The sequence below is a fragment of the Furipterus horrens genome, unplaced genomic scaffold (assembly GCF_987537825.1).
Source record: "Furipterus horrens unplaced genomic scaffold, mFurHor1.1.pri manual_scaffold_17, whole genome shotgun sequence".
NCBI lineage: Eukaryota > Metazoa > Chordata > Mammalia > Chiroptera > Furipteridae > Furipterus > Furipterus horrens.
In genome coordinates this window covers 2811309-2834411 of record NW_028327187.1, presented here as the reverse complement: position 1 = coordinate 2834411, position 23103 = coordinate 2811309, and the positions used below count along the sequence as shown (strand labels likewise).

Sequence of the window (23103 nt, the reverse complement as noted above, 5' to 3'; positions counted from 1 at the left end):
AGTCTCATCTTTAGAAACATAATCACTAATTTTCTTTATATTGAATAAGTAGTATGCACTTAACTGATGCAAGACACTAAGCACTTATATTCTTAGGTTCTAGCATATAGTTTGTTCTTTTAAATATTAAGGTCTAAAGTTGATAGTTAATAGCCTGTATACTTGTTTTACAGGCAACACAAGTCAGTGATCTGAAAGATTTTTAACTTTTCCTGAAAACTGATAGCAAGGGAAATAGCCTAGATCTGTCAGCAAGGAAACTGTACAAGGGGAGCTAGGACACTGCCGCAATCTGGAAAATGATATTTTGAATTAATACTTTTGAAGAAACTCACATGTAAAATGAAAAAAAAAAATCCATGATGTTAACAAAATCCTTACTGCCCACTCTCCCCCTACAATGAGATATGTGATAATAACATGAGGTGGTTATTGCTTGCCTTGCATAGATCGCTACAGACTGAGTGATTCTTTACAAATCAAGTTAAAAGTAACACCTATTTTTAATTTCATGAAAAAAAAACCAACAAAAACAACGGGGCAGGTGCTTAAGGCAGCTGCTAGCTTAATATTCAATTAAATGGTCGCATATCATAATTATTCATGTTAAAAAACATCTATGAATCCCACTGTAGCCTTTTAGTAACCCTCTTCCACTTGAATGCCTCAACAATGTGTGAGGAGTAATTGATGTCATCTTTGTCACCATACACCACCCTAGTCAGAACACAAAGACTCAAGTGTTTGCAGGAAGCACTTGTTTGCATGAATGCATTAAGGGTTCGTTTATTTAATTATTCTTCAGTGAATAAACTCTGAATGCTGTCAACTTACACGTAATGATTCTTGAAATAGAATCAATGCACAACCATTAAATCCAAGGAACATTGAATTGGTGGTGGTGGTGGTGGTGAAGGGTTCTACTTCCCTTTTGCACCTTCAGTGTTAGGAAGAAGAAGAATGTTATGCAAATACAGGTGTGGAAAAAGGGAATTTTTTCCTTTACTTATTACGAGTAAAGCTTAGTGGTGTTTTAGAAGTGATATTACACCCCAGAAAAGGGGTAATGCATCTTTAAAAGCTAAACTACATCTTCTTTACTTTTATCAAATTCTCTATAAATCTTTCATGACAGTTTATTTAACAAAGTGTCATTGAAACTGTATAGATGATTGATGTGACCCATGTAAGATCAACATGAAATGTTTGTAAATGTCAGCAAAATGTGACCATCTAAAAGCATATAAGGATGGAGTTTCTATGAAAATGAAAAACAAACAGAAAAATGTTTATCTTATTCTTCGCTTTCTGGTATGCAATTACAAATTCATAGAAGCAGTATTGTATTTGATTTTCTTTGGAGTTCATGTCATCAGAGGTCTAATTTGCTTTTGACACTTACCCTTTCAAAGCTTTGGTCTCTTATTCTTTGGATAATTTTTTCCCTTAACCTACGAAAAATAATATAGACTCAGAACTTCTTAGAAAAAAAAGATAATTGTTTTGGAAAGTATTAGCAGAACCTTGACCAAAACCTTACGAACAAATTATAGGAATCAATCAACATAGAAATGTCATTTAAGAGTTCCCATCTATGCATATAGACAAAAACATTGTTGATTTTCCATTTAATTGAAAGCATTAATTGTATCAAAAGCCAATGTAATAAGGCAGAGAATAAAGAGAAGAAAAAATAACAGATTAAACTGTAAAAATACAAGAGTACCTCAGTAGCCTACTGTGACTTGAATGGTTTCTTTATATTTCTCTTTGATGTATTTTTGTATAAAATAAATATTATTCTTAGAATAGAGCAATCCCTTCCTTGGGAGTGAGGTTTTAGTTGTTATATTTTTGCATTACATTGCCACAAAAGCAGAAAGAATAGAGTTAAGTCAATGCACATGTAGAGGGCATGAAACTGAACATTGAAAATCAGTGGGCATCATGAGATTTTTCCCATTCAGATGAGAACATCTTTGCAGGAGGGGCATTGCAAATGTGTTGTTCACCTAATTAATACATTCCTTGCTCCTTTTTGCAAATAAATGCACAAGTCCACAGTTACTATGAATTGCAGTGTGCCTATTCATCATTATAAGCTGTTTCTGATCACAATACTTTGCACACACACAGAGACACATAGTTTGCATAGTGTATATTTTGAAATGGCATTTGTATGCCTTGCTCATTCTGTGGAGCTCCTAGGAAATGCTTGGTAATGGTAAAGCAAAACCATGATTAACTGAAAAACAACTACTTTAAGTCACCAATTAAGCAATTTTCTCTGGGAAGCTGTATTTAGCTTTGAGGAAGACATGGCAAATAAGACAATTCACAAAGTATCTTGAGATGAGTACACACTTTGTTTCAAAGTTATTGGCTCTCTGCATCTTTAGTATCCACAGTGGTTAGTTCTGTTCACAGTGAGATCCTAAGCTATAGCAAGTTCTCTGGTCATCTGAGAAAGGTCCCATTTTATTTATAAACTCGTATTTACAAATGTAGGAAATTGTTCTAACATATTTTGGAAAGATATTAAACTACAACACTATAAGCATAATTTGAATTGTAATTTTTGAGCACATCCTGATGCCAAAACTCTATGAGAGACCCTAATCATAATATCCCGTTCCCTGAACAATCCTGTTAATTACTATAGTTTAAAAAACATGTTCACAATCTTTCAGCCTGTGATATATCTATGATTATATTTTTATGTATATGATAATACTTGAAAATCTGTACTGAACATTATAGGGGTGTATATAGTCATACAATTAGCTCCTTCCTACTCCTTAATGAAGCTACTTGGAGATAGAATTCAGGTTTTAATTACATTGATTACTTAAATAAAAGGTAAGAACTATAAATGGCTTGAGACATGTATAGATAAAGATCAGGGATAGCAAGTAGTAGAGAGGTCATAAAAGGATGAACAGCTTTTGGCTGCTGAGAATAGGAAAGCTTTCAATGAATAAAAGTGACTAAAATTCAAAGTCCCTTAATAAAAAAGGAATGTATGTTATTAAGAAAAGAACACAACTGTGTAAAATATTACATTTTTTCTTAACTACTACATTTCTACAAATTGTAATTCCAAGCTAAATAAGCTTTATACATTCATTGCTTATTTTTTTCTGCAAGAAAGAATATGGATAGTTTTTCTCAGGGGTTTTCCATGACAGTATTGGATTACAGTAGTAAAATTATAAAACTTGAAATATAGTATAGCTTTATATTCAGAGAGAGAGAGAGAGAGAGAGAGAGAGAGGCAAATGGGAAAGTATTTGATAATGTCATAGTGTTCCACTCAATCAGTTCACAAATGACAATTTCTGGTATACTTGAAAGTGTTCTATCCTTTCAAGAAAAAAGTAGGGACAGAGATGTGCGTGGATGCTCACATCCAGAAGACAAGTGAGCTACACTGGCAGCCCTTGCAAACCTTCTGTCTTGATACTTGCATGTTCCAAGAAGCTCAGTTTGGAAAGGAGCCTGACGTGTCCAGCAGGTCATGTTTAGGTGCTTGGAGCCACCAAGACTACAGTTTTGAACTTGTGACATTTTTAAATACTGGAGTTCGCATCCAGGTACCCTGGTTTACAAACAGATACCTGTGGGCCCTCTGAACTAAGGGGCACAGGTTCCAATGAAATCGGCCCTGATTTTGACAACATTGTGGGACATCAAGGTGACACCTTCAGCCCTTGATGCCCTGACTTGATTCCTACTGGTTTGGAGTATTTATTACCTCAAAAAGAGTTTCCTATTCTTAATCTCAAGAGAAGGCGTGCTTTTTAGCTTTATTTTTTATTTAACTACAGTTGGTATACAATCTTATATTGGTTATATTGGTTACATTAGGTTCAGGTGTACAGTATAGCATTTCAAAATTGGTACACCTTACAATGTGATCACTACACTACTAGAATTAGAAGTAGACTGTGCACTTTCAGAGATTCTTTTTCAATCAGTTTTCATAGCAGATGGCCTGCAGAGCATTGCAGTTGGGGCTCTCTGTATACTAGAATTCAAATATGGAATATCATATTTGTTTTGCCTGTATATAATTGATTTCCTCTATCATGACCTGTGAAGGCAACCGTAAAGACCCAAGAGACTCCTTTTATCTTCCCAATGTTGGGCAAGAAGTTTGGAAGAGTTCAAGACTATGCTATGTATTATAGTTCCCCAGAGCAGCACAATCTGAATGCAAATCTCACACTGCACAGAAAAACATTAGAATTCATGACTGAATTGTTGGGCGGTAGAAGCAGAATAAGTCATTTATAGTGATAGATTATAGTGGGTGAGCTTTCTTCAAGCTCATATAGCTGTTGTCTTATGTTCCTTTGTATATGTTGGGATAACTGGTTTCAAATACCTAATTTTGTACTTTAGAAAATGTTCTAAGGGTGGCCCTGGCTGGGTGCTCAGTTGGTCAGAGCATCCCCCAATGCACCAAGGTTGTGGGTTTGATCCCCAGTCAGGGCACCTACAAGAATCAACCAATGAACATATAAATAAGTGGAACAACAGTTTGATGTTTCTCCCTCTCCTTTCCACCCTCTCTAAAATCAATAAATAAAATTTATTTAAAAAAGCAAATAAAATGTTCTAAGGCTAAAGTCATGTCAGTGAAAATTATGCTTCACCCTCTTCTTTTTTTCCCAAGTATCTTATTGTTTCTTGTTATCAGCAATCAAAGGTGATTAGAAAATTCCAATTCTGCTTAAGAATGAAAAATGTGAATTACCAGAGCAACCCTTGGTTACTGCATTCTTATTTGGATAGTATCTTCAATCTAGAAATGCATAGTAACTGTCAAGTGGTTAAAGGTCAAGTTCATTAGTGCTTGGAGAGTGAAATAGAATAAAGTATAAGCAAAATACCATAAAATATATAAAACCACTGCTTTAAATTTTAGCATTAGGATATTTCTGACTACAGTAATGTTCAAAATCACTAGATAAAATTCAGGGAGCTCTCCACTGTGTTTGGCTATAATTGTGGCTTCGTAAACTATTACTTAAGTCACTTGACTCTTGTTATTATGGTTCCTTGGTGTACCATCTACCATTAATCCATTCATCCTCATTCCTTTTTAAACTCACCGTGTCTCCACTTTCTTAGCTTCAACTCCTTTTAAGGTGTTAGGGACTCTGTTCATTTTGATGTCCATTGAAAGCTAGTAGGCCTTTTCCCAATTCTTTTTTGAGATTTTTGCTAAAGATATAAATTCATCTCATTTCCAGTATAGACATCTGTGGAATGCCATTCTACATAGAATACCATTCTATGTGCCTATCCCAAGCTTGTTACCCTCAGGGGGTGTGTATCTTCTCAGCATGTGAGGAACTTACACTCAAAGTCCAACAAAACCCAAAAAGCAGTTACAGTGTGATATTGTCTAATACGTTAGAAATTAAAGACTTGCCTCTTTATTTAGTCTATGTAATCCAGCAAGACAGGGGTGGCAACAAAGTGAAGGACCAGCGGTTGGAAGAAGACATATTTTAGTGTCCTCCATTTTAACCCCCACACCCCAGTAAAGGGGTGTGACAATAAATTTTAGGGTATTACTGTGGAAAATGAAAGTAGAATAAATCATTAAGTCATTCAGTAAACATTTATTAAGAGTTTTATCACATGGCATGCATTCTTAGTAGGCTCTGCTGATATGTAGATGTGTGTATATACATATTATTTGCATGTAAGAGTGTGTGTAAAGTTTCCAAATTGACTAGATATATAGTGAATGCTCATCAACAACACATAGTAGGAATTCAGTAAATGTTTGCCATATCAAGTGGAATAAATTGATATTGTTATTGCCTTTCTATCCAACTTTGAGAATGGAAACTTAATGTTGGTTTCCTACCTAAACACTGTCTCTTACTTACCTGACGGATATTCCCAGTAAGTTAGAGACTTCATTGATATTCTGCTGTGACACTGTTAATCTTATTTTGATTGAAACGGGGTTGTGGACAGGAAAATTGATGCGTGTGTATGGTGAGACAGTTGCAAAAAAAAAAAAATGGTAAAAAAGCTTTATTTGCTGTGCCTGGGGCAAGAATTATGACCATCCTTAAAGTTCTAATTTAGAAAAATACTCTTGTTTTGGTGTCCTTTGAGAATATTATGGATTATTAATCTGTGTTTTAAGTACTTTTAATATCTCTATTTGATTGGCATATCTCTTGTCATTTTCAGTGGGTTTCTTGCCTAAACAATACATAATAGAGTTTCGCAATGGACAGAGCATTTATCTTTCTTCTTAGGTGTTGCTTTTTTAAATTGAATTTATTGGGGTGACATTGCTTAATAAAATTACATAGGTTTCAGGAGTAAAATTCTATAAAACATCCTCTCTATGTTGTATTGTGTGTCACTACCCAAAGTCATGTCTCCTGTCACCATTTATCCCCCCCTTTACCCTCTTCTTAGCTTCTCCCACCCTCCTTACACTCTGGTCATCACCATACTGTTGTCTCTATGACTTTTTTCCTCTTAATTCCTTCACCTTTTTCAGCCAGCCTCTGGGTGTTGCTTTTTTTCAACGCAGAAGTTGTACACCCAGTTGTATGTCATATAAAAATACCATCAGATTCTTGAAGACAAATATCTTGTAGCATAATTATTGCATAAGCCAAATTTAGGGCAGTCTTGTTCAATGTAAAATATAGAGAAAATAAAATGAAAATTAATAGTGTGGAAGAATGTTATACTTAATTTAAAATATACATTATATGTTAAAAGATAGTTTTGCACAGTGCTATGATTTAGTCCTTAGTCTAACCCTTTGCTATGATCTACAATGAATATTTGAACTAAACCAAATTATTTTCTTTTTTATTGAATTGATTGGGGTTACCTTCTTCTATGTCCCCCACAGCCCCCTTTCCCTCTAGTAATCACCATACTCTTGTCTGTGTCTATGAGTTTTTTTTTCTTAATCCGTTCTAAAAACTCAGTAAGATTTATTAATTCTCACTAATTTGTAAGATCCAACCCTCCACATTATTATTGTTATTATTTTTACTAAACCACAAGACTAGGTTTAAAGATTTTTTAAGCCAATGGTGCAGTTAAAAGTGGAATTGAATTGATAGATTTTCCATAACTATTGAACTAGAACAAAAACAGTATATGAACATATTCTGTAAACTGAGCAGATATCTCATTCAGTTCACGCATATCTAGCAGAAAATATTTTTATACTATCCCTGTCCCGAAGATATGTTTAATAACAAACTTAGAACAAAGACAATGTTGTGAGTTGTGTCACCTTAATACAGGGGTGGGCAGAAGTAGATTTACAGTTGTTAATATGGCCAAAACACAATACTTAATAAATAATAATAGAAGAATTAACTGTTTTGCATACTCACAGCTATAAACCCACTTTTTCCCACCCTGTATTTTATTTATAGTGAATGCTTAAAAGACTTTTTTTCTTTTTACATCTGGCTTAAAGTAACTTTTCATTCACTAGTTATTTTTAATTAATGTTTAGGACAGTGCATAACATTGAAGAATAATGCTCTCTGTCTGGTAAAATGCCAATCTTGTTATTGGGAATTGCAGCAGCCTTATTTATTAAGACTTGAATTCCATTGGTTTGAATTCTGCTGTGCTTTCTCACCTAGGAAACGTTCCCCTCCCTTTATGAGGTTAGGAATTTAGCACAGTAAGCACAGGGAATGAAGGACTATGTTCTAATCATTCATTGTTCAATAGTAGGGCTGTGTGCCTCTGAGGGAAGAAGCCATGGGAGGGGTATAGCGTTTAACGTGTTTTCCTGAAAGAGGGAGAAATATGTCTTTCTTGAAGAGAGACAGTTGGCAGGTATGATATGTTACTCTTCATTTAGGGAGAGATATTGTAATAAGACAATGCTTAGTTATAAATAGCAGTTATTTAAGTCAAGACCTGTTTCCTGTAAGGCAAGAACATTCTAGTGATAAATGATCGCTGGCTGTTCAGATATAGCGACTTTACATTGTACACATCCCACTATAGTGCATTATTGAAAATAAACTACTTCAGACATGAATTAATTAATTGAACTGTTGCAATGAATAGTTAGTCTAAAAATCTGTCCATATAGATTTTTTTCTGACTGTAATACAACTACAGTTAACTTCTTGATCATAACGAAAACCCATGCAGATTAAGTAGGCTTTAGAGGTGGAGGATTTGAAGGAAGCTTCAAAAACTAACATTGAATGCTGGAACACAGGCCACATTGAATACCAATTGTTTTTGTTAATGGTGTGAACTGAACCCAATATCCCGGGAGAGATTCTTTTGTTGAACCAAACTCAAGCGTTTTTTTCTCAGGGTTAAATTATAGCCAGGGACAACGATAATATACACGTGGAAATTTTGTTCTACAGGACTATTTACCCCCATTCCAGGTAGTAAAAAATACTGATCCTTATAAGAATGTTCTACATTAAATTTATATAGCAAACATATATGACAAAAGTATATGAAAATTGAAGAGCATGCTAGGAGTCATGCTCTTTATTCTGATAGAACAAACCCATTATTATCATTCTTTTTATATTCCATTTAATATGCACAAACAAGCTGTTACCCAAAGGCAATAGACTTTAGGATCAGCGAATGGTCAGTGTTTGATATATGTCAAAGAACAGCTTATACTAAATCACCTATATATACGATGGAAAACAGTAGGAATCTAGAAAATACAATGTTTGCTTACATAACATATTCTTATAGTTTTTTTCTGCTTTGAACAGATTCTCCTATTGTTTTTCTGTGTTTTTTTTTTTTTTTTACAGCAGCGCATGTACTGAAATTTGAATGATACAGAGAAAGCTTAGCATGGCCCCTCTATAAGACATGTACATTTAAGAAAAAGTTTTTATATTCTACTCATCGTTAAAGACTAGATCAAATTCCACCCCCTTTTAGTTCCTTGGCCTGAATAGTTCTCTCTTTCTGTGCCCCACGTGCATTGTTTACATCAGTACTTTAGTCATTAGTATATGTCTTTGTCAGTAGATTGTGAGCTCTGGCCATGTACAAGGCATCTTTCTATTCCCCACAGTACTGAACACAGTGCCTCCAGGTGGAGTTGAATGTCTATGAGTCATTGCTGAACACGAGCTGCAGAATGCACACACCAAAATGCACAGGCTTCCAACTTATCTAACATCAATGAGAGATCATCGAGATTTTTCAGTTGTGCTAAGTGTTCGGAGTTTTCTGGGTGTCCCAAATGGTAAAGAAATTGGTGATCAATTTCAGAAAGATAGGAGAGGGGATTATGCGTGAAAGGAGAAACGTTCCTGCTTCAAGCATTGTTTTTTATAGCCAGCGGTTGTTTGCAAGTCTAAAACAAATATATTGAACATTAAGACAGAGAGTCGTGAAAAATACTGTGGCAGTTGTTGATCACGGGGATTGCTTCTTTCTTTTTGTTACATGTGGTGCCCTTTGGGACAACTGAAGTGCCCTCTCTTCTCAGTATGTATGAGAGGTTCAAGGGATCCTGTAACAGATTATGTGGAGAAAATGTGTCCTTGCATGTGTTTGCTTGTAGACATGGTACTATTAAAAATTTGCCTTTTTATCCCCCCCAAAATCTTTAGAAAACTGCAGCCTGGAAAAGTTAAGGGCATCCTATTTTTGCCACATCTAAAGCTTTCCAAGGTTCTAAACTTTGATATTTCTGTCTCTCTCTCCCTTTTTCTGTGTACATATGCATTATGTATGTCAGTATGTAAGTGTATATGTGTGTGTGTATTATTTGTGTATACACATAGGTATTTTACCTTACTCGAATATGCCATAATAAATGTTTGCCCCCTATCAACTCAAAGAGAATCGTTTTTGTTTAACTGCTTTGTCTGGCTGTGGTGAAGCTCTGGCATGACTCTGTATTTTTACCATAATTTAAAAACTTGCCACGAAGGGAAGAAGCGCTTTTGAACCGCCACTACTACGCAGTTGTACTAAGGCTAAGTAGAATGCTCATCTCTGTCAAACTAATTGACCTGACCAGAATCCATCAGACTCTTGTCATAATTTCTAAGTGTGCTCAGAGCTGTGGTGGTGCAAAGGAAGGGCCATATGGAAGTGGCTTTCTCCAAGGTCCCAGCAGCTAGGGTTTGGTGGGTTGCATTGGCACCGTCGGTAGTTCGGCACCGTGGGCAAGGCAGTGCTTTCAAACAGGAGTAATTGATGAATTGTATGCAGTATGCAAATGTGAATGCATAAATCTCCTGAATGACAGCTTAATTTCTGTGAGCTTTTAAGAATGTGGGATTAGATTTTAATTAAACATCTTCAAAGGCACCCTGACTTATTCAGTTTTTTTGGCTGCTGTCTTTAGACAGAAGTGGGGGAAGCTGTAAATAATAATTGTACACATATTATCTGCATTTTTCTACTAAGTTGTCATTGTTTCATAAAAAAAAAATCAGGGCATCTGAAGAAGAAAGGCCTTTATCTTTAATTATAAAAAACACTGTCATGATACAATGGTTGCAGTGTGTTGTATATAATCGGTAGATATAGGACAATACATGTGGTTTGCGAGTTCATGTCTTAAACTTCAAGCACAATTTTGATACATACTTCAGGTTCTACCAGATATTTGAGTATGCCGAACTCAGCGATGGTAAATGCAGATGCCATTTCTGAGTACAAATTGTCGGGATATTAATGCTGCATGGGACTTTCTACGTATTATTACTTTAAAAGTAGTGACAACACACAGTTGATGGAGGTAGAGCTGTCTACTCGCCTTTGCTTTTCAATATGTACTGTACATAGCTGTAGGTGTGTGAGAGGTTTTTTAACTTAAATTTATTGGGGTGACATTGGTTAATAAAATGATACAGTTTTCAAGTGTATAAGTCGGTGGTACATCATCTTCATATTCGTCGGCAGCCGTCCGTCTCGAGAGACAATGGTGTAGCTTCTTAAGAGCTGAAGCTACAGAGCCTGGGCAGGGTGATATGGAGGGTCTGCTGTTGCCCATGCATTGTGTTTATGACTCCAAATCAAGTCTCCTTCCATAACCATCTATCTGACCCCCTTTACCCTTTACTACAGAGTATAGTTTTAACCTCTGCTTGATAATAGTATTTTGAACGTTATGTAATATGCAGATTAGGACTAAAAAGAAGCTAATTAAAATCTTTGAAGTTTATGAGCCCTTCTTCCATTTATCTAACTATCGGATCTTATCAGAAATTAAAGGGACATAAATTTAGTAGACCCACTTAAAGTGGGCTGAAAATGCTGTTAATTCTTTTAAAATCTATTCAACTTATTTAAAGTTTACAGTAACTTGCATTGCCTATAAGTAGTAAATATTTTTGAAATCTTGATCAGTTATGGATTATGCCTAGTTTGTACCTGTTTTCCTGGCATATTTGTTTTCTCTTAATGTTCACTGAAAGCTTATTTTTTGATGACTGAAAAATGGCTGCCTATGCCTCGCCACTTGAATATGTTTTCCCTCTAATGTATCATTGCAGTAGCTAATTTCACAAACTCTGGAGTGGTACTTCATAGCTTCTACATCCAAGCTCTGCTCCTACTTGTTGTGTGACCTTGGGCAGATCACTCGACTGCACGCAAGTTTCAGGCTTTTTGCCAGAATGGGGTGACAATGTAAAACTACTTCGGAGCGTGCCCAGCACCCGATATGCCCTATGCAATCAATACATTGCGGTTATTTGCTTCCACTGGCTTTTCCTCTGAACCAGCTCCACTTTTCCATAGTTTTCTTCTACCACAACCTTGACGCATTTGTTTGCGCCGGGCTTCCTGCTGTGAAACTTGCAGTGCACTCACTTGCTTTCTGCCGCCTAACTTAGAAGTCACTCCCAGTGTGAAGTCCTCGCTCCCTTTATCTGATGGGCCTTTCTCCAAGCTTGGTGAGTCACGGAGATCCAGATGTTTCCAACCTCAAGTGAGATGACTGTGCGCAATTCCCTCCTCTAGCTCCCTGCCTGTTCTCTTCTGTTCTGCCTGAGTTGGCGTCTTCCTATCTGGGAGGTGCTCTTCTGCTTAGTAGAAATGAAGGAAAGAAAAGCTATTTGTCTTTACACTAGTGTTAGCCACGAAAGCATAAGGGGCAGTGGATTTAGAGTCAGACAGAGGATCTGCTGACTGACCTTCAGCAAGGTAACCCCTCTGAGACTCACTTTCCCATGTTAACATAGGGATAAATAGTATCCATCTCATGAAATTATTCAGAGAATGAAATGAAGTTGCTGTGGACCTTAGTGGAATGCTCAACACACAGTAGGTGTTAATCTGCCGTTAGTCATCCAACAACAGTCACGAAGTCATAATAATGGGCCACGCAGTGGAATCGAAGGCCTTCCTTCAATGAGCTCTGAAACCGAGGCATCTGTCCAGGAGCCAGCAGTGTGGGACTGATTGTCTCGTTTATTCTCTGCAGGGCTCAGAGCATACATATACATAGTGTTAACACATACTATTAGTTTCTAAAGCAAATGAAAAGGGTTGAGATCTGGATGCATCTCTTTTGGGCTTTTTAAATCAGAACACGGAAATAGCTAAGCCTAACCATGGTTTTCCCAGCTTTCACGGAAGGCAAACTGTATTCCACTTATGGGCTCCTTGGAATTGGACTCACTTTAAATGTAATTGTTCTGGCTATAGCTCATCCAACTCTAGCACTAGCATATTCTGTACTATTTTCTGTTTGATTTTGTGAATGTATTCTGAGTCTTTTGAAAAATTTAATTGAATCATTTTTGTTTTATTTTAGAGTTGCTTTCCATTATAATTTGGTGCCCTTATACCCCCCTCCCCCCAGCAATCCCACACTGCTGTCCATGCCCATGAGTCCTTTTTCCTTTTTGCTCAGTTGCTCCATACCCTCCCCAACCAGAGCTGTCACCTGCTCTCCATCTATCAGTCTGTCTCTTTTGCTTGTGAGTTCAGTTTGTGCATTAGATTCCACATATGAGTAAACTCAGGAAAGGCCCCGCATAGCAACGGTGATCCTGAAAAAGAGGAACAAAGTTGGAGGAGTCACGGGACCTAATTTCAAACTATACTCCAAGGCCATAGTAATCAAAACAGCCTGGTACTGGCATAAAAAGACACATAGATCAATGGAACAGAATAGAGAGCCCAGAAATAAACCCACACCTTCATAGTCAATGAATATTTGACTTTTTCTATAATCTAACTCAGCCTACACTTGTGATGAGATATTATGTCTGGGGCTATGGTGGGTTCGAGGATAAAGGTGGTCCGCCCCACATAGAACTGGCCACATGGGCCAAATGGGGCGCAGAGGTCTTGCAGGGCACTTTGCGCAGCTGGGCTCTCACTATATATATATTTAATTTGATTTTTTCAATTCCTAGAGAATAGAGCTCTTTTATAGAGCATACGTCTAACACTGTTTATTTGCATCCATTTTGAAGTTTACTTTTTTTAAATCAGTTAACAGACCTATCTTGTAAAATACTCAATGAGAGTTTAGGTTTAAGAGTTTCTCTCTTGCACATAACTACATTTTAGTGAAAAAATACTTAAAAAATACAATGATTGGCAATACTAAAGGATCTCTTCAGTATAACCATTCTTACTAACCACACACAAATTTAAAAATAAATTGTTATCTTTGTTAATAAAAAACTTCTTTCTACTTGGAGTCAAAGTTGTAAAATATTTTAAAATTGTAACCTCTAGTTAGGAAGTACAAACAACATAGGAGTTTAGAGCCAAGCAGACATGATTTTGAATTTTGTTACTGGCTGTGTGACATTCAGCTAACTTGTCTAATCTCCATGAGCCTCAGATGACTATTTATACATTGAGGATAATAATATTACTTGCAGGGATTTGGTAGGTATTATGTATGTTATATATACATATACATCGCCTGGATCTGTGTCCATCTCTCTGTCATCTCTCACATATTGTATATCACACTTTATATCTCAGTGTTTTTATTCACTTTTGCTTGTACACAATCTGATTCAACTCAGATCATTAGAAACATGAGGCACACAAGAAATGTTTCAGTGGATCGTGGCTCTGTGGAAAGCCGTGGCTTGAAATCAGTAACCACTGGCTGCAGTCATGGTTTCTTCCCAGCTCGCTGTGCGGCCATACATGGGCAAGCCATTTCATTTCCTCGGGTTTCAGCTTTCCTCCCTGTACAGGGAAGGTCTGGCACTAACTGTACTCTAATGTTCTTTACAGCTTTAACTTTCTCGGGTTCTTTGGGTTCTTTGCCTCCAGAGAGAGCCCAGCAGAGTGATTCAAGGGGCTCGGCTTCCATTTGCATTGCCCGGGCCCTAATCTCAGTTCCCCAACATAACATTTATAGCGCTTGATCCACAGTATTATGCTCTTTAAAATTAGCGTGCAAATGATAGTACATACTTCCTAATGTTGCTAAGACTATTAAATGAGCCAACACGTATAAAGAACTTACAAGCATTGCTAGTACATAGTAAGAATTCACCGCGAATTACATATTATTATCATTACCCAGAGCTGCAGAGGGCAGTGTTTATGACTTCAACTTCCTATTGTCCCTCGTTCAGATCACCTGACATTGGACTTGGCCTCTGGTAGATGCTCATGAATAGTTGATTGATGATACAGATTTTAATTCTTCCCAGAGTAACCGCATTAAAGAAAAAAAAAAACCAAAGTTCTCATTTTTAGGTTTAATAAGACTCTAGATACATATTTATGGAAGAATGCAGTCTGAATCATGATGAGGAGATAATGACATTGGACAGTATGGATGACAAAGATTATAGATGACCTCACTTCGTAAGTTACACTTTACAATAACCTGCTTTCACTATCGCTTTTTTGACTGATTCACCCCCCCCCATAATATATTCTTATATATTATCTTCCTAAATGGAATTCTTCTGTTAACAGAAATTAAAAATCTTTTAAAATATATTCTTTATAATTAATTAGAATGCCTACTTACTAAGGTTTACATGACATCTTAAAACAAATAGATTAGAAAATCACTAGAAAATAGCTTCCTTGGACAAGATGCTGAAAATGTTGTGTATTTTCTTCCATCTTCAACATAAAAATGATGACACAAAAATTCACCAGTTTTGATAGCTTTTTTGAATGCACGCTGGTATGGCAGCTGCCACAGTACAATCTAACAAAATTGTTTAGAATGAAGTTAAAAGACAATGAAGCACCACTTGGGCCATCGTAGGGAACAACCGAACAAATTTTTCTGGCCAACCCAGTAATTATAAAAAGCCTCACAGGCGATTCTGATGTGTTACTAGGACTGAGAATCACCGGGTTACTCTTTTCTGTGATAAAAATTGTCTCCCTTTTCCATTTTCTTCAGGTTGAACTGCTTTCCCAGTGAGACTATAAATTTACTGAACAATCGTATGCTGTATACTTCAGAATCTTAACGTTGGCAGATGTTTTAGGTAGAGCTGTAGCCCATCTTCTGTAGACATAAGAAGGCCTTTTCAGTCGATGCACTTGTGGATTCATGAGTATAATTAGATGTGACTGGATTTGAGGACCGTCCACCAAAATGGCAACATAAAATACATTAAAAACAGCCTAGATACCAGAGATCAACTTCAAGCAAATTGGGTTTCTTAGTATGTATTATGCACTCAGTAGATAGAAATTGTTAGAATAATCCCATGAGAAACTAAAAGTGGAGCCTAAAATGTAAGAAGTTCCATGAGCCTGTCTGCCATCGGTGGGTGTACACAATGCCTTTTAATCTAGGTGTTCCGATTGCATGGTAGATCATTGTACAGAACAGCCCTCTCTTAACTGGATGATGGGACTTCTCATTACTCATTGAGGTAATTTGTTGAAATGCAGTTGCCACATCAGAATGCCAAATCTGTATAGAAAGCAGAGCTCTGAAGTACAAAGATCCCTATTTTTTTTTTACAATACAGTCTGTATGCACAATGCTGTCCCTAAAAGTGGCCATAATCAAACTTCAAATAATAATTAATACAAAAACATAAAGTCATTTCTTCAACAAAATGTCTGCGTCTATATGGAAAAAGAAACAAACCTTTATTTTGGCAGCAGACATTTCCAAAGGAAGCAAGTGTTTGAGTGTTTGTGGCCAAAATCAATGTTTTCCTTAAGGCAGTTAAGGCCGCCACATGTTTTTGTACCAGTTTTGACATGTTTCCCCCCTTTCTCTCCACAGAGAGGCTCTCTCCTTCCCACCCATCATCTGATGTAACTGTGTTGGAAATGCATTTTGACCATGAAAACAGTGAAAACATTTGGAAAATGTTGTCTTCATAAGTGTTAAAAGGATGCTTATACAGCGTTAGAAAGATGGGACCAAAATGACTGTCAGCATGGGGCAGTTGAAAGACACCCAAAGTGAGGGAGCAGGTCCTAGCTTTGACTGTGGCCTACTCGTTGGCGGCCTTTAACTGATCACCTCGCGTCTCTTGGTTTTCAGTTTATTGCTCAGCGAGGCAAAGGACTTTGACTAAATGCCACACAATGTACATTCTGCATTTCAATGAAGTACATTGCCTACAGGTGTCTTCCAACATCAAACAGCCTCTGTGTTTTTAAATAAAAACAATCCATATAATATTTGTTGTTTTTCTAATGGCAAATTCTCTTACCCTCGTATTTTATTTAAACAACTAAAAACAAAAACATGAAAGAAACAACACAGTATTCTAAAACCCGAATTAAGTATTGCGAGCTGTAAGTATGTACTGTGTTCCTAGCAGCTACAGAGACATAACAACTTTTTACGCTACCACACAGCTGTCTAAAATCCGTTTAAGTGATTTCCCTCTTTGTCTCAATTCCCCAGACTGGACAAGTAAAAATACCTATTTTTCTTGTGTTAAGTTTGATAAAGAGGAATAAAAGGGACTATAAGCACCAAGTGAACCATGAGTAATATTTGTGGTTTAAAACTTTAGGCTGCTTATGAAGTTTTAAGGATCTTTACTCCAACAATACAGACAAGAAGTTTAAGAAAAGCAAAATATGATAATCATTATATACTTTACTCTAGTGAAAGCAAAATGTTAAACCAATTAAATAAACTGTATCAGCCTAACAGTTCTAAGAGTCTTAATTATGCCACTACTATCACTAATAGCTGTCACATTATTAAGCACTATTATTAAAGACTATGTACCAGGCATCACTCTCGAGGTATGTGTTGTCTGTCATGGGTGCGTATGTGTCTGCATGTGTGTGTATCCTTATTAGAACTCTGGGAGGTAGGTATGAATAATTTCAATTTTCACATTAAGACTCTGATGTATATAAGTTAAATGACTTGCCTAATATCAATGAACTTGCCTAGGTATTCTGCCAATGGGCTCAAAAGCTTTCCAGACTTGCATGTTTCTGTGTCACACAAGGACAGCCCTATTGCATTGCTATTACAAAGGGCAGTGAAGGCTATGAGCTGGACAGGTTCATCAGCTCCTAGAGAACCTTTCCCTCAGCTTTTAGGAGACTATGATAGTAGCCATCGGGATTGCCCGATAAATGACCCATCCAAAGCAAGGCGCCGAAGTCAAACTCTGGTCATAATTCTTGGAGGTCTATTTCATGCCTTCTGACTGAGAAGAGCATGAGGTGCTCTCCACCCATCAGTGTGGCCCAGATGGAGAGAGCACTGGCCCTGCTCTGTCCTCACCACGGCTGTTGATCTCTGCGTGCTTCAGACTGGCAGTGAAACCCGTGTGGCTGAATGTGAAAAACAGTGTAACAAAGCTGCAGGGAGGCGGAGTTGTGACATTTTGCGTACATGGAGCAAGGCTTTAGCAAATAAAGGCACCAGGGAATGGAATTTTTTTATTTGTTTGTTTTTGTGGACCGCTCTTGATTTGTAATTCCTTCTAAATTAGAACTGTTTCTTTCTGTGTTAACTTTCAAAACTCACAAAGAGGCAATGAGTCCCTAGTAAAAGCTCAACATTTTTTTAAGCATCAATGCTATATGTAAGTAAATGTAAAGGTGCAAGAATCCTCAAGGAAGCTGAAATATAATTAGGAGTACAAAACATGAATTAAATTTGCAATGGAAGAGTTACTTGACAATATCAGACTAGTCCCATATAAGAAATGTCACCATGCAGTGGGTAGAATGAACAAATACTGTGGTAACTTCAGAGCTGTGATCGGGCACCAAACTCCTAACCTTCACATCTTCCAATCAGTATGCTCACTTCGTGTTTTTTCCGGTATACACCACTATACATTCTTCTCGTCTACCTTTGGACCACTCAGTGATATTATCTCTCTTCATTTCTTCTTGTCTTTCTGAGAGACTCTTATTTTGTTTCATTTCAGTGAAATGAGATTTGTTAAAAAGAGCATCATTTGACATGCAATCTTTGCAGATATGTGTATGTACACTCTAGACCTATATCGTCCGATAGAAATATACCATGTGCCACAAATGTGATCCCCTTGTGTAATTATATGTTTTTCTGATATCACATTTTAAAAGTAAAAGGAAGTGGGTGAAATTAATTTTAGCAATGTGTTTTCTTGACCCCAATATATGTAAAGCAATAACATTGCCACATGTACAAATATACAAATATTAATGATATAGTGTGCAAACTATTGAAGTCATCTTTGCTTCATGCTTCTCTTTTGGAAAAGGGGACAGTAGCACCTACCACACAAAACTGAGAACAAATGAAGTGAGTATGGATAAGGATTCAAACAGTGCTTGGCACATACGTTTTCAGTGTAGAAATCATTACGGATTTTTGTCCTTATTTTACACTACATACTATGATAAAAGAAGGCATATCTTCATGTATAGATAAACACACATTTTAGTTATAGCTATCTTTATAATAGAAGTGCAGTTTAAGTGAAAGAAGTGGAATTCTTATTAAAGTTAGAACTAGGATAAACTGTTTTGTGGACACCTAATTGCATCCTTACTAAACAGACAAATAAAAGTGAGTGACTGTACTATTAGCATATGGCCAAACAAGGACATTGCATATATATTCACATCACAGGCTGATGATTTACAATAAACTTAATAGATAAGTTCTTGGCATAGACATGCCATTAGCATGTTTGCGCTTTGGAAGTGCTTTTCGTTTCTGAACATCACATTATCTGTACTTTCCAACATGCTAATACCACGGTCCTCGCTTAGGAAACTGCAGTTCCTTAGCGGTTATCTTTGACTACATGTTTGACTTTAGATTTTTAATGTATGTTTTATTGTTTTGAATTGCCATACACTTTTATGAATGATAAAAAATCAAGAGGTGGGTTAAAGTATTTTATCGTATGCCTGTCTGTTGAGTTGCATTTCTCATACGAGTGTATGATCTCAGATTCTGGAATATTTAAATCAGTTGTCTTCATCAGTCCCAATCTAGTCAGTTTTGATTTAATATTACTTACACATATATGTTTCTGGTTAGAGAGGCTGATAACTTATTTGCTTCATATTTCTTTCATGATATAGACCAAGAGAGCTTTACAAATGATCATCATTGTAAATGTTTGCATCATATCAAACATCTTCTCTAGAAATATGGTTCATTTACTACCAGTGTGTGATAGGCTGTTTGCTTCTTTTCAAATATCCTACCTAAATTATAAAAAAACAACAATCTTTTTTTTTTAAATTTGAACTAGCTCATCTTTTTTTTGTTGTTGTTTTTATTTTTTTTTCTTTTATTTTTTGGTTTTTCAATTACAGTTGTCCCATTTTTTCCCCCACAGCTCATCTTAACTGTAAGGAAGGACATTGTCACTCAGAATATAGTTGGTTGAGTATAATCTTCATGATTATACCATGTAGGTGATTCTAGGGACAATGATAGCAGTTCCAAACCCCTTGTAGTGCTTCCATGCCTCTGACTATGCTTTCTCATGACTGCTAAGTGTTTAGGAGAACAGCTTTCCATATGTCTTGTAACATACATGTTTCCCATAATTAAGTTTTGCTACTATCACAGACTTTACAATGTCTTCATGATTTTCCATGGCAGCTGTAATGATAATGGTTTTATCTTAAACTATATAAAAAATGAAAATGGCCAGGTCAAATGAAGAATTATTGGATTTGGAAAACATGACCACAAAGCTTTTCTTTCAGACAATGTGTGCTAGTCAATGTTTAACTGACTGGGGCTTAGGGTGGGAGTGGAGCCCTGATCTGCAGTATTTGCTGACCTATACCATCCTGAGACCCTCAGTTGGTGCTTGCAAGCCGGTACCAACTGGTTCAAGCATGCCCCTGTTTCCAGAGCCCAAATGACAGACTGGGGCTCCAATTCAGGGTCTTTGGCTCTCCCTTGGGTCCTGAGTTTCAGTTTATGTACATATACACACACTTATACATACTCTTTGTCTCCTGAACTTCAGGTTTTTGTCTGTGTTCCCATTAAAGCCAGCATCCATTGCTTTGGTAATAGATTGCTATTGGTCCATGTATTAGAAGTATTCCTTTTGAGTTATAAATGCTGCTCCTAGGAGGATGTAAACCTTAACATGAATCAGTACATTTCAGGAGAAAAATGGAAGAAGGAATTTCCTGGCAACACATGTGTAAGATTTGGGTAGAATACTCTGCCTTTGGCTTTAACTTGAGCTCCTAAATAACATGACATGCTTCCTTTCAGAACATCCTTTATCCGTGTCGCACACTCCCACTCCTTCAAGGAATGAAGTTGTAGAAAAACAATGCCGTTTAAAGTAGAAATCTTGAAAAATAAACTATAAACTTCCAGCACAATGTTTCAGAGGACGGAAACATCTTGTATTTATTGAAATTTATCTGGAACACAACGCAGGCTTTCTGCAGTACTCTTAGTCAGAGGTGATTAACAACCAATTTTAGAGCACCAACAATTGCACAATGTTAATGTTTAATTAGCCAAAGGGAAGCACCTGTAGGGTGGAGGAAGCGACTCCAAGATTAGACTAGACACATTCAGGTTGTAACAGAAGACAAATTAAAGGAGCATACTATTTATCTTCAGGGAAAATATAGTTGCTAAGTTGTTAGATAGCCCCAACTCCTGGGAAGCAGAAGCAGTAGGTAACTTTTTGCTTGTATATTTCACTGCAGGCTTTGAACCAATGGATTCTGATGAGGAATGTTTGTGAGTTTCCTGTTCTTCCAGCACAAAGGCAGGCTGGTTGCACTTGGGACGATGAGACAGATCTAGCACACCTTCCATATTAATATGTCATGCTGTGCAGCTGACATGTTAGCTGTTACCCCCCCCCAGTTGATTTGCCTCCCTTCGTACCTTATTCTTTCCTTCATCAGCCTTCCTGCATTCAAATGGAGGAGATTATTCTCAATTCTTTCCTAACACCTTTGCTCTGCTGCCACGTTCACATTTATAATTATCCTTTTACTAAAGGATAAAAAGGCTTAAAATGATTATTCTTGGCAAGAGGCCTAAGGTGAAACCCTGTGGTATTTAATGTGTAAATTATAATGTGTGCAGTTGTGAAGACAGGTTTGTGAAATGCTCGTGTAAGCACAAGAATTTAAAGAAAACTGTCAGAGAGTTCCTACTCTTTAGCAGCTAATGTGCATTGAAAAGCATCTCATAATATGTTACATCTGAAGGGTAAATGAGTACTTTAAATGAAACACAAGCACTCACTTTCTGGAAGACAGAAAGATCAAGGACACAGTAGCCTGTCAGCAAGGGTTGAGGAAAACGCGAAACCCCTTCCTTCCTCAGTTCCTTTGAAGCTTATTGGGAATGATGAATTTTCCTGTGGCTTTCATGTGCGTTGGAAATTCAATGGGAACTGTGTTAGTTCCCGAAGCCCCTTCCCCAGTGTTCAAGCTGAACTTGGGCATGGTTTTGCTAACCCTTTCGTGTAAATAGCAAACGAAAGGAAAACTCTTCTCAGTTTTTATAGCCCGCTCGTTTTCAAAACAGTTTTCTTTCTAAATTTAGATCGCAAAAATATTCAGTGTTCATTTGGGCATTTTAAACCGGTTCTGAGAGAGTTCAGGCAAAAGTCAATAGATTCGGCTCTTATTTCTATCTCCAAAGCTCCAAAGGAGTCGCACGAAAGTGCTTCCATAGCCCCTTATGAAATATCCTGGCAAAACGTTCAAAATCATTCTCTTTGCCCTCCCTCCACCCATATCGCCCTCCCTCCTCTCTTCCCTCTTCCTTTCTTTCCTTCCTTCCCTTCCTCCCTCCCTTCCCATGTTTACATGTTTACATGTTTACTTTGTACCAAGAGCTATGTTAGGCGCAATCAATGTGATACAGTCCCTGTCAACGAGAAATGGAGAGTCTAGACAAGTAGCTTTGTTCTAGTTACATTTCATTTTTGCGATAGGCAGAGTGGGACAAACCGCTTCATTTGCCACGGTGCTGAGACGAACTGAATTTCCATTTGTCCAGCGCTAACGGGATGGCAACGCTGCGCTCCTGTGGCTTCCGTGAAGCTGCGAGGGGGGTAAAAGTGGGCTCAGCCCCCAGCTCTTTTGTGCGACGGGTGTTTCCTTGCTCTCAGTGATGGAGTTAAGTTGCCAAAAGGGTTTAAGAACCTTCAGTTCTTTGGGGTTTCAGCCTTGATACATGCATATTATTTTCTCTCAAAAAGGAGAAATGATCAACAGGTTTTTACTACTTAGAATGGGCTTTGAATTGCATTTAGCAATTACAAAATAAGGAGCTCTTAGGTAAATTTATGTTTAAAAAACCGTTATCAGTGATGAAACATTTTTGATTTTAGGATGTAAGGGTTTATTTACTTCCGTCTCTATCCTCCTGCCTTGAGGCGGTGTTTTAACAGCCTATTTGTTACTGTCTAGCCTTCTGTGCCAGAAGATAGCATTCTCTCAAAGCAGAAAATAGTCACTCCTGGAAAGAAAAAGTCAAGTCCAAAGACAATGAACATACACCCGGAATTGAAAGCTTATTTATGGGTAAACCGGTAAAATTCGGGTTCAGGTTTGAGTTGCAGGTCAGTTGTAGGACTTAGATCATACTGCTCATTTTACAAACTTGTTGCTCTTAGGAATTATAGGATCACATTGTCATCAGTAGCATCAAAGAGACTGTGACCTGAAATGAAG

At 37.1% G+C, this 23103-nt stretch overlaps 1 protein-coding gene and 1 non-coding gene across 4 annotated transcripts in view; both read left to right on the top strand.

The window, feature by feature from the left end:
- Positions 1 to 23103, top strand: part of DACH2 (dachshund family transcription factor 2) — a 427341-nt gene that overhangs the window by 168737 nt on the left and 235501 nt on the right. The gene's annotated exons all lie outside the window — the stretch shown is intronic.
- Positions 8806 to 8907, top strand: LOC149990353 (U6 spliceosomal RNA). Its single transcript, XR_016508754.1, has one exon. It is a non-coding gene; the product is annotated as a U6 spliceosomal RNA (small nuclear RNA).